Source organism: Dreissena polymorpha, chromosome 3 (genome assembly GCF_020536995.1).
Source record: "Dreissena polymorpha isolate Duluth1 chromosome 3, UMN_Dpol_1.0, whole genome shotgun sequence".
NCBI lineage: Eukaryota > Metazoa > Mollusca > Bivalvia > Myida > Dreissenidae > Dreissena > Dreissena polymorpha.
In genome coordinates, this window is record NC_068357.1 from 57,936,240 (window position 1) to 57,950,163 (window position 13,924).

Sequence of the window (13,924 nt, forward strand, 5' to 3'; positions counted from 1 at the left end):
ATATATACTTTTCGTGTTTGAGTGTGTTTAATGCAATGTGTCCTTGAGTGTGTTTAGTCTCTGACAATTAAATCAACACAACGACAACTACTTCGCATAATTTGAGACGGAATTTAAATTACGCCAAATGAAAGATGAATGCGAACCGGATGTATGCGAACTCCAGTGGTTTACTTCAGGATGTAACAGAACGCCACATATTTCAAGGTCTTTTTAATTCTTAAATAACTCATTTAAAAAGGATTCTTGGACCGGTAAGTTACAATACCTTATTATTATAAAAAGATACCAACAACATGATTTGTATTCACTGTGTTGGTTCTACACTGTACTTATTTTGTTTTAAATAATATATTAATCAATTTAACATAACATCAACGGTTCGTCTATTCGGTTTTCATTTTCGCAATGTTCGATACAATTATGTTTTGATTGTACGCTCTCAAAACTATGAAAGAAAGAAAACAACTTTATAAGTAAATCACATACTCACAGTAGATGACGTTTGTTACATCTACATGCATATCTGTCGATTAATTTTATGTTGACAAGGCTTTGTAATATAAATCCAAATGTATAGAAGCCCGATGAATACAAGAAAGCATAGATAAGTATTAAGGAAATTTCTAGACGAGTCGTTCATACACGTTATTCGAAAGTTTATAAGACAAATTTCGAAATTATTGCAACTTATCGGTTAACCCATTTATGCCTAGCGTCTAGAAAAAAGGCCTTGGCAAACAGCGTAGACCCAGATAAGACGCCGCACGATGCGGCGTCTAATCAGGATCTGCACTGTTTGCTTAAAGGAATTTCTGTAAGAAATATTCTAAATATAGAAATAAATATACTAGACATCCCTAATTTTGGAAATAAATTGATCCAATTTAGAAGGATGGAGGAGTCCACTGGGCTTAAATGGGTTAATAATCTTTGACATTCTTATTGATACGTGTAAGAGATAACTTTTTATATTGTCGTTTATCGGTGAAAACCTAACTTTTTGAAGTTCTGAGGGGAATAAATTAAACCGCGAGAATGAAAGAAGGCCAAACGTGATACAACGACTATCTCAGGAAATCTTCATACGATTGTTACAATAAATCGTCTGCTGATCCCCTGTGCGTTTTATTGCCTTGTTTATGAACGATATAAGGACGCGCGCGTGTCTTATTGTATTGTCTCAGACTTATAAAAGCACGCGTGTAATTGCCTTGTCTCAGAACGACACAGATTTGTTTAATTGTTTTCGTCACGATAGCTAGAAAAATATTTAGATTAATGTGCAATTACAACTATAATTTTAATTTCCCTTTATGCAATTGTTCTTGTTCGGACATTTGTTTTGGATGTTTATTAGTTTTACAATCCGAAGGCGTCATATTTATCTCTCCAGTTTCAACGCCGGATTCATGACAGAATGCTTCGTTTTCTACTGCCATCCTTCGTTGTAATAGTTCTTTTCGCCGGACTCACTCACGGTATTCTAGTGTCCATACACTGTTAGCAGATATAATTTCATGAATTTTGTTTCCTCGTTTCATTTACTTATTCAATTATATTGTTACTAACTTTGTTATTAATTTTCTTGATATATCAAGTGAATAACCATCATTTAATAATTAATGTTTTCATTTCAGTAAAATGTATCTTAGCGTCGTTTATGGGTCAATATACAAGGATGTGCTACTAGTGCTTCGCCACGATTTATGTACTTATATTTGAATAATTGAAATGTTAGCAACATGTTCTATTTTACTATATTTCAAAACTTTCCTTTGCGCTTCATATGGTTGATTAAGAATTCGTATATGTGTGCTCTTTCTTTATATAAGTAGGGCAGTGAACGGCAGGAAAATCAGTGGCTGACATATTAATCTGTGGTTTGTACTTTAAACTGTTTATTTGACTGTCTTATTTTATACAGGGGGCGGTGATAATGAACGGGAAGGACGTGGTGCTGTCTTATTTCCTACAGGTGGAGGTGATAATGAACGGGAAGGACATGGTAAGTATGCCATCTTACTACCTTCACTTTTTTAAATATTTAATTTCGAAATAAATTGAAAAAGAACAAACGAATATGTGAAAATTTAGGCGAACGGGAACCTACACAATATGACGTGGATGCAAGTATTATGCTCACGGGTTTGTGAGTTGAAAACCAGAAATTAATGTTAAAAGTAACGAGTCATTTACAGAAACAATATTTTTTACAGAAACAATGCAAAATGCCGTTTCCAACTGAGCTTAGCAAGTAAAAAAACAACAATTGACCCAAATCGCTATTGATAAAAGAAATCTTTATCAATTTAGCTAATAATGTATGTAACTGATCGTATTCGTTTGCATTTTCAGGGCGCAGGCGTAGGACCACAACTGTACTGCCAACAGTGCCAACAGTGGCAACAGTGCCGCCAATTGGTGAGGTCGCACAGATGTTTTATTGATTTTTAATTCTTAAGTTATTGACGTTTTGAATTCTGTAAATAAATATAGTTTAATTTAAACTCCAAAGCTACAATATTATTTTTTGAAGAAACGTATTTAATAAGTCAAGTTTAGTAATTCAGAAATAATATAACTTTCATTAGTGGCTCAAACGTGTTCTTCATTTAAGAACATATTGGTAAAAATTATTCGAGTTCGTTCAGATTGGAAATGTATGTCATTCGCAACAAACAGGGATATGTAAATACGTTTACTTGTTTCACTGATGTTTGTATCAATTGTTGAACTTGTATTTGCTATTATCCCTATTGAATTGAACCACATATAATGCCGCCTTAAAAAGAGCCCTCTGTTTCTGCCCACTGTTAGATGTGTGCCCTGGTCGGCCCCCGTGTTTGCCCGTACCGTCCATCGACTGTGTGTCGTCCTACGTGTACGATAACATGAACGGCACCGCTTGTCTGTACAGCTGCACGCACTGGTGTTGCTCCACCGTGGAGGCGCTTCTTCTCACGTGTCCCACGACGAACCCGGACGACCCATACTGTGTGGCCACTAATATCGTCAGCTACATCATTCGAGGGCGCGAATGCCCTGTGTACTGTGGATGCGTTCCGGACTGTTCTAGATTAATATGCTGAACGGAAACACAAATTTTAGACAAAAAACGTTTAGTTATTTTAGTTTCTGAATTATCTAATAAACTTGCATAAAGATGTACTGCGCGAGTAAATTGTAAATGTTATATCACTAGTTTGGAAAGATAACAAACCATGCATGCTGGCGAGAAACCTTACTTTGTCAGTGGAAGAGAAAGTTTTGTTAAATAAATTGTGTAGTTGTTGTTTTGTTGGTGTTATTTAAAAACAAAACGTTTTAAGAACAACGCAGAGCGTTTGGGAAATGTCAAAGTGTTTTTCTCAATAGAAGGATTCAACATTGATGTGGTGTTTTATACACAACCAAACTTATGTCGATAATATTCTATATCGTGTCCTATATTTATTTAAATCACAATCATTTTCTTTTTACTCCTTATCAATTGCCGAGTCGTGTACTAGTATGTAGTTATTGGTTTAACACCTATTATGTGCTTTGCGCTGATCGTTACATGGATGTGACCACAGTTTAAGTCATGATTTTGTTAAATGTTGGGCTGGGGAATTGTATTTCTTGTATAGTATATGCAATGGGCCTTTGCATGAAAAAAATAAACCAGCGGACCAGACTTTCTCACCTGATAAAGAGTATGGTGTTTTTATTTTACCAATACATTTGAAACAAATAAACCCTCGAAAATAAAACAAAAAAAGCTACTGTCATGCTTTGATGGTGAGCCAATCAAGTAATAAACTTTCCTTTGTTTTAAATTGGTAGGACTTAAAAAGTAAGACACAAACAAACATCATTTCACATTTTATAATAAGTCCATAATATAACTTTTATATTTTTTTAAAAAAACAATGCTTGATGGAAATTAAAAAATGTTCTATTATTTTCATGGGTGATTTTACCATTCCGTGTGTGATCGTTATAACATAAAAGCAACAATATTTGCCTTAAAATTTTATGCATTTGCAGTTAGGTGAGACGTAAGCTCATTTTTTCAGACCAATACAATCCTACAGAACACACCAATATGTCTCTAGAAGCAAATGTAGATGAACATTTATTGTACAGCAAATCACTCAACCGTATGCGGTAATGCATGGGATATTTATTCATATGTTTCATCCAAGACTATCCACACAAATACAAAGCGTGTTATCGTGCATTGTGAATTTCATATTGTTCTGCTTTCATGCAGGTTTACCCATGATGTCAAAAACATCCGACTGTGTGATAGAAAGTATAAATAGAAGGTCGCACGGGTGTTTAAAATTTAATATAATAATAATACTAAAATACCTGTGTTTAACTGTCCAAAAACAGCGTGACAATATATTGCGATACGTTATGGGGTTTATAATAAAAGTTATATTAACGAATGTAGGTCGAAAGCCATTGGTAATTTAATAAAACTCACAGACAAATCTTCTGAAAACCGTGATTTTGGAGGGCACAGATGTGACGTGTGCTTGTTTCAATATATTTCGTTCAAACGACCTTTAAACTCGTTTACTCGACTTATTAGGTTGTGTGCATGATGTAACTAAGTGATCGGAACTTAAACAAAGTCTTGGTAATGGCTTCGTAACAATATAGATATCTCGGAAGAAAGACATAACTTACCCGTTGGAACAAAACAGTCGAAGTGGCGACTAAAATAAGTCTTGGTAACCATGTAATTAACCAAACAGAATAATCGCCGTTTGAAAACATTTAAACTCGCGAATCTGACAGATTTTATCACTTTGTTCGGTCGTCCACTTGGAAAGTCATAATTTTCTCAAATGAACAAGTCACGTCTGTTCCGCAACAATCTCATCCAATGTTCATTGGGTCGACAGCTAAGTATTTGTGTATATATTCGGTTTAAATGGTGCACAGTTATACATAATTCAAACAGATACAATACATAAACGTGTTTTTTCGCATAACAGCAAAGCATTCATGTAGCAATGAGCGAATATATGAGTCTCGTTCTGGGAAAACGGGGCTTAATGAATGTGCGTAAAATGTCAAGCAAGGTAAGCCCTTGCGGTCCGCACAGGCTAATAAGGGACGATACTGTCCGCTTTTGTGGATGTTTTCGTTCATATGAAATGTCGTTTTAGAGAAAATCCTCTTAAGTGTCTTCCCATATTAACCCATGCGGATTGCACAGGCTAACCTGGCGTGACTCTTCACATTAAGCTCAGATTTTGCAGAACGAGGCTCATATGTGCACCCTGGATTCGACGATATAGCGGTTAATGCCGGCTTTTGATAACCCGAGTAATGTAATTGTACTAAAGAAACTTGTCCTACTTAAGCTGGTGACAATATTTCATTTCATGCAGATATAATGCGACTTTTGCTATGTTATAGCGCATGCATTTGCATTCTAGTCTTCAATACGACAACATCTTAACTAACGATTACATTTGGTAAAGCGAAATGTTTGTATACATTCGTCAACATCAACCAATTCTACTTTATTTCAAATAAGCAAAGTGCATAGTAAATGTACATTCAATTAGAGGTGGAAGTTAATTTTATTTAATTCTTAACAGTTGCTTTGGCACAAATGTAAAGCTTCTGTTGAAGACCAACTTGCGACAGTATTACTCCTGTAACATTGGTTCCAGTTCTTCGATTCGCGGTGAACCACTGCAACAACTTCTGCAACATGCGCAAATATAATCCCGAACCGTGTCGTCTAACAGACAGAACACAAACAAATTCCAAAATCCTTGCCAACTGTCACCGATGCTTTGCATGATAAGTAGAACCTTTTGGGTAAACATAAGACTTATTTCCACCGAATCTATGTTGCCAGTGACAATAGCAATAAAAAATCTGACCGTTCTACATAATCTCAACAAATACAGGCTGATGCAGTAATAGAGGATCTTGTTGTTTTGGGGTCGAATTTCGGAGAGGTCCATGTTTGTAGAATTGCGCGGAGCGTCGTCATCTTGTGCCTGAATTGTTTATAAATCAGTTTTACCATGAGAGAAAACATCTTTATTATTGAATCGTAACACCTATGATCATGTATCCTAGCCAGTAAAATTGTGTAAATGAACATAATTAAATGGCGTTTCCTCTAAAACAAAACACAACCAAATTGTATAAAAGTCTTCAAACAAAGTGCATGCGTTGGATTCATTTAAAAATCAACTGTTACTGGACGATTACTTTAAACCACATCTGGTATAACCATCCAAATCTAAGTGCTTCGAAAACTAAACTTATCTTAACTACGAATTGAAACACGACCGATATGCATACGTTCTCGTTTAATTTAAAATACTTAGCAATCACGAACACAAGTGCGGTAAGCAAGTAGCAGGCGATTTCCCAGGAGTTTCCCGCCAATAGCATCCACACTTTCTGCGTGCGATTAGACAAAGAGCTTCTTATCCAGTACCAGCCCCCTGTTCCTACCGAGTTGTTGGCCCCTAGAACATCCATTCCAAGGGCCGCCGATGTTATAATCACTGCAACGAAAAACTGATTTACTTTGAACGGCGTTCTTTGAAAACGTGGCATCATGCATTGCGTATGGTGCCATCCCAGATCGGTCTGTGCAGTCCGTACAGGCTAATGAGGGACGTAACTTTCTGACTACATGGATTTTCGTTAGAAGAGACCCCCTTGAAAAGAAAAACACCATACAAGCAGAAAGTGTCGTGCCTTATAAGTCTACGAGGACTACATCGGCTAATATGGGAGAATATTTTACGCACATACATCAAGCCCGATTTACACAGAGCGAAGCTGATTTTTATAACGTATCATGAACTCCATGTCCCCAGAGAGTTGTTGAACCCTCGCTCGCCCATAAGAATGATCTTTGTAATATATGCTGATTGGACATTTTAAATATCCAGGAAATAAATGTTTGTTGAAATGCTTGCAAATCATCCCGGAAGGGATTTTATAATAAATGCTCCCAATGCATCGATTAAATAATAGTAATAACAAATAGGCTAAAAGTAGTAATCAAATACTATACATGTCGTGTGTGATATTCAGTAGTCAAATCCGCCGCTTGTATTTTGAATTCCAACTTGAATAAATGATATAAATATTGCTAAATATTAAAAAATAACTGCATGATATGTAAACAGAATACAGGTAGCATGTTAGTTTTGTAATCTGTTTAGACAGGGTGCAGGACCACGTGTCTTTGTGGGGTTAGCAAATGAACGTTAACGGATATACACTTTCCGGTATGGTGCTTTTTTCTTCAAATAACTTTTTAAAAATAATGTTAAGAATTAATACTATTGCATAAAAGACAGTGTTTATTATCCTTATGGCAATGTGAAAAACAGCAGAATTACTTAATTTAATAAGCCTGTGTTCTTCGCCAAAAAATAATGTGTAATGCATTGATGTTTATGATTATGTTGCACGCAACGTGTAATTTTGGCACCGATTTTAGACATATGCAATGCCATATTCTTAAATAAAAAGATATCGGCAAACAAAGCATGAAAACGTCATTTATGCACTTAGGACTTTTGCAAATGTATTTTAATAACGGTGCGTTCACATTCTGACCAGCCCATGTGTAAATCCCTGTGAACCCTGTTGATCCTACACCCTGTATATTAACAACTATTTAGGAAAAAGACTACATCAATACACATACGAACCTCGTTCTGAGAAAGCTGGGCATACTACACGTGCGTAAAGTGTCGCCCCTGATTTGACTGTTAAGTCGCACAGATCAATGAACGTCAAGTCTCTTTTTAGAGAGCAAAATTATTAGGCGGAAAATGCCGTCTCTGACTGAGGCGTATCCAGAATGTGTTCAGAGGGGGGGACTTAACTGGGGAGGGTGCTGGAGGGGTGTCAGGCTGATAAGCCTGTGTATACTAATCTTGGACGACACTTAACGCACATGCATTAAACCCAGTTTTCCCACAGCAAGCTCATATATCATTTACAGCTCCTAGTCTGAATCTACACTCATTAGGTCAACGTACATATTTAACTGGAATCCCAGTGCATACAAGATTGCAACAAATAATCCCCCTTGCAGATCTCTGTTTGGACTCTCAGTTGCTGACACAAAATGTAAATCGCGATGGCAGAAGTCCAGAAGAATGACGCCATACTTGCAGACGTCGTGATGTAACTCTGTGCTATGCAAACGGCGTCGGAGTGATTGAGATTCGTACACGGATTGTTCGTTCTCTCCAAGACCATGTAGCGGACGCCACCGATCAAATTGCCCGTGGCATTTAAAAAGACGGCGGCACGTAAGAATAGTAATAACCTTCGTGAAAAGGTTCGAATTACCGGTAGTTTGAGGTACGTCCAGAAAATGACACAACATCCAACGATCGACGAAAAGCAGCTCATGAACAGTAATCCGAATGTGTATCCAGGCACAAAATCCAGACAGTCGTACAGAGCGGATTTGTTTACAACATCTATGATGGATGGTCGAGGGTGAATCGTAAGATTTATTTTCTGTTTACTAGAATGTTTCTCTGTTAAAGGACATCCGCCTAAAATATTTGTCCAAAATGTTTATTGAAAGTTAAGCAATACCTGCAAAACTTCAATACTTAGCATGTGCTTAATGCACGGATAAATCTGGGTAGATACTTAACGCATAGACGTTAATCCCAGTGTTCCCATAACGAGGCTCATGTGATTGCTAATTTACAAAGCCGAAGGTACGGACGTCATAATATTTATTCAATGACACCCAACAGGTTTGACCAACATAATGAGTAAAAAAGAACAGTATTTAAATTTCAAATATCAATAGACAAACTGTAACAAAATGACAGCACAGAATGAACTGGAATTTTGAAATTAACTGTTATAATTTACTCTGTCTAGCCACATTTGAACTTTGTCATACAAATTAATAGAGAGCACATGCAAGCAAAAGTTTATTTGCGCATATGCTTTACAAGGCTTACAAGTACATATAGATATATATATATATATATATATATATATATATATATATATATATATATATATATATATATATATATATATATATATATAGCCATTTGATTCCGAAAAATCAATAGGCATATAAAACTGAACTTTGGCGCACTTCATAAGAACGGAGCTACTTTATTACAGTGCTATTTATTTAGAATTTCATGTCATACATTATATTGATAATCTCACTTCACACAATCGAAGCCTCAATCTTAGAAAACCTGATTTTATAAAAAAAAATCGATGAAAGAAAGTCTAATAAAAAAATATATAGTCTACTCCGAAAGTTTCGTCTCTGATTGACCTGTGCGAACTACACGGGCAAATTTGGGACGCAACTTAACGCGCATGCATTAAGACCTGTTTTCCAAAAGCGAGGCTCATAAAACTATTGTCGAGCTTTTTTCTATGAAAATGAAGAGTTCACGAATAGCCGCAAGTTCGAATTTGCAATACTATCTATTTCTTAATAATAATAAATGATATATTATTGCAATAAACGCATTCAATTTAAACTTTAGATACAAAGTTAATAATACCTTGTATGTATTCATGTATCATTCAACAGCTTTGAATTCATTGCGATACGCAAAAAAAACTCATCTACTCGATCTATTTCAATAAAGTAGCCAAGAAGCATACCACGTTAAATCGAAAGAGTGCATTGTATTCTATTCTACAATAAAAGGAAAACAATAACTTACTTACCAAAGGCATATTACATAAAACAAATATAAACGCCTTCAAAAAGAGATTAGTCCGCATTGCACACCGGGTGCACACTTTTATACATCCCACGTTAAAATTAGAAAGGACATAACCAACATATTTTCAGGTAAGGCCCAATAATTAAGAATGTGTTTCTGAGGACGAGTATATATACATCAGGGCAGGTTCTTTGACACTGTTTGTATGTTGCAAGCTTGAGGCATGGGGCGGGTATTTTGTTTACACCTATTGTGCAGATATGTCCCGTATTCCTCTTGGTGTGTTTGTGAATGGCGGTGGGGGGCATGCATAACTGCAAAAGCTTCTACATATGAGATTCGCTCTGGTAAAACGGGTCTAAATACATGTGCGTTAAGTGTCGTTTCAAATAAGTATGTTTAGACCGCACAAACTGACCAGAGACCAGAGCTTTTTCATACCATAGCATGGACATTTGGAACAGTATACAAATTGGAATAAGAATGACATGCTCTATCTCTGCTTTTAAAAGTGGATTTAAACCACATTTATTTTCTAATCAATGATTTTTCAAGTGTGTCAATTTTCAATTATTGTTATTATTATTATTATTATTATTATTATTATTATTATTATTATTATTATTATTATTATTATTATTATTATTAGACGACACTTTTGACCTTTATTGTTGTTTTTTTTCGTTTTACGATTTAGTGTAATGGGTTTAATCTAAATAATTTGCAAAAAAATTCGTGCAGATTTTGTTAATAATATATTTGTATGAGAAAGGATGACAGTTAACATATAATGTTGACAAAATGGTTGATACCACAATAGAAATCTCGAAATGCTGGAAAAAAAGTGTGGCCTGGGGTACACTTACATCGTATCTCCATCGTCCACCACCACAGACACCGGAAACCAAGTGTTATCTGTTATTTCCTTTAAATTAACTTTCACCGCAGTCGAGTTTAAATCACTTCAAATTCCGTTTGAGCATCCTGAATAGCTCTATGTCAATGTATGAATCATCGTTATGCTTAAGGCGTTTCACTTCATATCACATCGATGTCAGGGGCACGTTTGCGAACTGAATCAGCAAACGATTCTTCCGGGTTCCGGAGAAGGTCGATGTATCTTAAATGCTAATGAGCATGCACAATGTCAGACACTAAGAGGGCCGTACGAAGGGTTTTGTCGTTCAAAATGTATATAACATACATGAAAACAAACATTGATTCATACAATCTCATTTTTATAATATTACAAATATATTATTACTAGTTTTGAAGAAAGTTAATTTCAAATATGCGTGTTTAAGGGGCCTTTTCACGTTTTGGTAAATTGACAATTGGAAACAAGAGGGCCTGAAAGGCCTAAAGTCGCTCACCTGAGAATCAAAGGAACTGACCTGTTCTGTGCAGCCCAAGCTGTCATTATAAGAAATGTTCTAACCAACTTTCATGACTAGTGAACACCCTGGCAGCCAATTTTTTCAACAGACCAGAACCATTTCCATACACATCCAATATATCGTTTAAACAAATATTCTGACAAAGTTTCATGAAGATTCATGAAGCCATACAAGGAAAAATGCCCCGCCCCCTGGTGGCCATGTTTTTCAAGCAACTGGAATCATTTTCATACTTGTCCAAGATATCATTGGGACAAATAGTTTGACCACGTTTCATGATAGTCTGACAATAAATTTGGCCTCTAGAGTGTTAAAAAGTTTTAACTCAAGTCATATATAGCCATATTAGGAAACATGCCCCGCCCCCTGGTGGCCATGTTTTAAAGCAAGCGAATCCATTTTCAAACTCATCCAAAATATCATTGGGACATATCTTCTGACCAAGTTTCATGAAGATCGGAAAATAATTGTGGCCTCTAGAGTGTTAACAAGGTTTTGCTATAGCTATATTAGGAAATATGCCCCGCCCCCCTGGCGGCCATGTTTTTCAACAAACCGGCATCATTTTTTTTAACACGTCCAAGATATTTTGGGATTAATATTCTGACCAAGTTTCATGTAGATCGGACAATAAATGTGGCCTCTCGAGTGTTAACAAGATTTTACCATAGCCATATATAGCCATATAAGGAAAAACGCCCCGCCCCTTGGCAGCCATGTTTTTCAAGAAAACATTCTACTCCTACTACTCTTACTACTCTTACCATTACTACTACTACTACTACTACTACTACTACTACTTCTACTACAACTACTACAACTACTACAACTTCTACTACTACTACTACTACTACTACTACTTCTACTACAACTACTACAACTACTACTACTACTACTACAACTACTACTACTACTACTACTACTACTACTACTACTAGTACTACTACTACTACTACTACTACTACTACTACTACTACTACTACTACTACTACTACTACTACGACGACACGACGACTGACGACGTACGACGACACGACGACGGCGACGAACGCGACTGACGACGACGACTACGTGCTGACACGACGACGACGACGTACTACGACGAACGACTGACGACGACTACGACGACGACGACGACACGACACTACTACGACGACACGTACACGACAACTACGGACTACGACGACGACGACGACGACGACGACGACTACTACGACGACGTACGACACTACTACGACGACTACTACTACTACTACCACTACTACTACTACTACTACTACTACTTCTAACTACTACTACTACTACACTACGACTAATACTACATACTCTACGTCTACTTCTACTACTACTACTAATACTACTACTACTACTACTAATACTACTACTACTACTACTAACTGACTAATCATAAGAATAAATAAGAATATAATAATAATACTACTATACTACTAATACTATACTACTTCTACTACTACAACTACTACTTCTACTGCAACTACCGACTACTACTACTACTCGAACTCATTCAATATATCATTGAGACCAATCTTCTGGCCAAATATCATGAAGATCTGACAATAAAAATTGCCTCTAAAGTGTTAACAAGTTTAACATGGTGGCCATGTTTTTAAAGCAACCGAAACCATTTTTGAACTCATTCAAGATATCAGTGGGACAAATCTTATGCCAAAGTTTCATGAAGATCGGAAAATAAATGTCGCCTCTAGAGTGTAAACAAGGTTTCACTAGAGCCATATAAGGAAAAATGCCCCGCCACCTTGCGGCCATGTTTTCCAACCAACCGGCATCATTTTCTATATCGTCTAAGATATCATTGGGATTAATCTTCTGACCAAGTTTCATGAAGATCGGAAATAAATGTTGCCTCTAGAGTGTTAACAAGATTTTACTATAGCCATATATAGCCATATAAGGAAAAATGCCCCGCCCTTGGCAGCCATGTTTTTTTTAAGCAAATGTAACCATTTTCTAACTCATTCAAGATATGATTGAGACCAATCTTCTTGCCGAATTTCATGAAGATCGGACAATAAATGTTGCCTCTAAAGTATTAACAAGTTTTTACTAAACCAACACACAGCCATAAAAAGGAAAAATGCCCCGCCCCCTGGTGGCCATGTTTTTAAAGCAACCGAAACAATTTTCGAACTCATCAAAGATATCAATGAGACAAATTTTCTGACCAAGTTACATGAAGATCGGAAAATAAATGTGGTCTCTTGAGTGTTAACAAGGTTTTACTATAGCCATATAAGGAAAATTATATATAAAACATTTATAAATAATTCTTTTTTTATGAAACCTGCAGCAAAATGAACCTAATTGTTACATATTAAGTACACGTTGAGTAATTGATTATTATAACCATGATTAAATTTCTGATACAAGTAGATTTGGTAAATTTCGATGAAAGAAAAAATGTCGGGGATAAAAATGTTTATCCAGAACGTTAGGGACATACAAATGTCATTACATATGTTGACTTACACACGCAGAATGTATCGAGTAGTCTAAACTAATTATAGCAAGATTTTTTTTAATGCAAAAAACTTTCTGCCCTGGCATTCGAACAAGGGACATATGGACGCAAAATCATATGTTAGCACTTTGAAACGCAGGTTTTATTATTTCGATTTGAAACATTCATGCTATTTTAGAATTCAACATATTTTACAAATTATCGCGGAAACGCGTTACAATGCTTTATAATTTTACCGGATTCGAATGATGATCATCCGTAAACGAACCAATGTATTAACATTTTTGTTCGTTAAGGCTGTTATT